Source organism: Epinephelus fuscoguttatus, linkage group LG20 (assembly GCF_011397635.1).
Source record: "Epinephelus fuscoguttatus linkage group LG20, E.fuscoguttatus.final_Chr_v1".
In the NCBI taxonomy this organism is placed as follows: domain Eukaryota; kingdom Metazoa; phylum Chordata; class Actinopteri; order Perciformes; family Serranidae; genus Epinephelus; species Epinephelus fuscoguttatus.
Genome location: NC_064771.1, coordinates 27060051 through 27063098, shown reverse-complemented (window position 1 = coordinate 27063098; position 3048 = coordinate 27060051). Strand labels below are relative to the sequence as shown.

The 3048-nt window shown below is 46.6% G+C and overlaps 1 non-coding gene across 1 annotated transcript; it reads right to left on the bottom strand.

The window, feature by feature from the left end:
* Positions 1 to 2753: 2753 nt before the first annotated feature.
* Positions 2754 to 2847, bottom strand: trnai-uau (transfer RNA isoleucine (anticodon UAU)). Its single transcript has 2 exons — positions 2810 to 2847; positions 2754 to 2789 (listed from the first exon to the last, which is right to left on the bottom strand). It is a non-coding gene; the product is annotated as a tRNA-Ile (tRNA).
* Positions 2848 to 3048: the final 201 nt, after the last annotated feature.

Sequence of the window (3048 nt, the reverse complement as noted above, 5' to 3'; positions counted from 1 at the left end):
TCCTCTAGATTCTGGGAAAGAAGGCTACATTTCTTGGCTGCATTTGAAGAGTCCTTCGAAATGGGACGGCCTTGGTCGCGCTGATGTGACGCAATTGGTCTTCAAATGCAGCCTTTGAAGATCAGCAGCCCCTGAATTGAGATGCAGCTACGGTCTCTGGGTTCAGGAGCCAGGGAACGGACCGGGCAGAACCCGGAAGTGGGACTGAGAACAAGGATGTGAGTCCAGTTCAGTCTGCTAGCAGGCTGAGGTAACAAAGAGGGGCTTACGGATGGCGTGGCAGAGAAGGCGAAGGGTCCGGAACTAGAGGAGCAGTCCAGTGAAGCAGCAGTAAAGTAGAAGCCAGGCGATGGATCGAGGAGCCGACAGGTAGGTGAAAGGAGAGCACACACACAAGGCAGTGTGTGGCGTCTCACAGATAGTCTCTGAGCTGAAGCAGGCAACTGGCAAGCAGGTGGGAACGCTCACGCCGAAATGTCGTCAAAGGAAAACACCGCACAGCCACGGGCAGGCAGAAACCAGAAACGCTGTGGCAGAACTCGTGGTCAGGGACAGAAGGCTGGTGAGTTTACCGGGAAACAGACAATGCAGGCAGGGGAAGGAGTGCTGGGAAGTTTTGCATGTGGGCGAAGAACAAACTGGCAAAGAGTGTGTGTGCTGGACAGGGTTGAATACCAGGCTGACGAGCTGCAGCTGTGGAGGCAGGTGAGAGGAGTGAGGTCATCAGGTGGGAGTGGCTCTGGCAGGTAGAGTGACAGAATGCAGGCTGTGACAGGAGAGGCCTCTGTGGATAATTCTGCTCCTGGTAAAAACCTCCTGAACAATGAACATTGAAGAGATTCGAACCAAGAGAAGTTTGAGCTGGTTGTAATCAATCCTCCGCGCTAGCTGCCACTACATCCCCCTTAATTAATACAAACAATAAACAATAACAATATAAAAGGGCAAGAAAAACAACAGGGAGATAAGAATAACAAGTTATAAAGATATACCTCAACATCCTTGTCATTGTAATTTCTGTTTGATGAGATGTTTTCCCCAATGACAGGGTTCTTACTTGACCTTGTACTTCATTCTACTTAAGTCAGACCTTTTTTGTGCCATCTAGACGTAGTAAGAGCACAATACACAAATCCATGTAAAAACAGGATGGCAGCCATCTCTGCCAAGTCAGTCTGCAGCCGATCCGAAGGTCCAAAACCTGATCACAGAACAGAACAGAAATGAGAAACGATTTTTCGGCGGTTTGTTTTCTTGTAAACATGGCCTTAGATGAGAGGCGAAACGTCTTCAAGAAACACAAGGAGGTCCTGTCGCCTACGATATAGCACTTATGATTACCATGACCTGGGTGACTGAGAATCTTCACTGACAGTCTGGTGTATGCTGCTTTTTAATTCTCATCTGCCTTTGCATGGTATTTTTACTTGTTAGTTTCATGTATCTGTTACATGGCACAGTGGTAGAGGGTCATGGGAGGATACGAATGAAGCAATATTACATCAATTGGCCAAAGGGGGGCGCTATAGCAACCGATTGAAATTGCAAACTTTGAATGGGCATATCTCACGTCCTGTATGTCGCAGAGACATGAAACTTTGCACAGAGATGCCTCTCCTCATGAGGAACAAATTTGCTTCAAGAACCCATAACTTCCGCTTATATAGATTTTCCGCCATTTTGAATTTTTTTAAAAACACTTAAAATCGATCTCTTCCTAGGAGGTTTGACCGATCTGCATGAAACTGGGTGAACATAATCTAGGGACCAATATCTAAAGTTCCCTCTTGGCAAAAGTTGGAAAACTTACTAAAACTGAGCTTCTATAAGGCAATGAATATTGTGGAGGGCGTGGCTCATCACATAAAGGTGTATAACATCTCAAGGGTTTCACCCATCACCACGCAACTTTGTAGGCATATGACCACACATAATCTGAGGGGACCCCTCCATTATTGACCCCATCAAACAAAATGGGGGCGCTAGAGAGCTCATTTCTTATCTAGGCCTAACCGCCATATGGATTTTTACTAAACTTGGTAGATATGTAGAACAGGACGCCTCAAGGTGACTGGAGAAATTTAACTCTAATTGGCAACTGGGTGGCGCTATAACAACAGAAAAATGCTTAAAAATGGCTAAAATGTGACCGATCGCTGTGGCTCCCCCTGTGGACCAATGTTTGGGGGTTTTTTTTCTAATTTTTGGTATGACTAAGTCATGGTATGGTATGCTGTACATAATCACGGAAACTGTCAGTGTGTTGTTCTGTCAGTCAGTCATTCTGTCTGTCCCACGTTTTTCTACTTACTGACGTGGTCAATCTATGTGAAACTGCACATATGCATTGAGGACTGCCATAGGTAGAAGGTGACAAAGCTACCAATGGGTATGGACTAGTTTATATTTTATTTATCTTTCTGTACTTATTTCTGTGTGTTTAAAGAACAAAAGTGGTTTGGCGTGAACAGTTTGCCATTATATGCCAGTTCAGCTTTGTATTGAGTGATGCACAGACTGTATTCCAGATACTTCATTTTGCCTTCTTCGAGGAAACACACCTGTCAGCAGGAAGCAAGACGTCAGCGCTTTGTGGTGAGGCTGTACAGTTTGAGTAGAACCTGAATATACCACAGCTGTTATGGAGGGAGATTACTGTATGACGTCGTTACTGCGCAGTACAGGAAGTCCCCCTCTCACGCGGCGGAGGATTTGCTCGGTTGTCACCAGGTGAGGGGTTAATCTAAAAACTCTGCTCCAGGTGAGGCTCGAACTCACAACCTCGGCATTGCTCTGCTGCATACTGTCATATAAGTACCGCGCGCTAACCGATTGCGCCACTGGAGCTTCGGCGGTTAACGGCCAGGAAGTCGGTTTAAGAAAGACACGAGCGCACGTGTCGTACAAACATCGTTTGTTTGTTTATTTCCGCCTCCATTTTTGACTAAGCGTCGTCGTGGAGACCGGTGGAAGTGACTGAGACCCGGTGACAAACTTCCCGGGACCCCGGTGGTCTCACGGAGTCCAGCAGACGACGTGCTGCGTTCA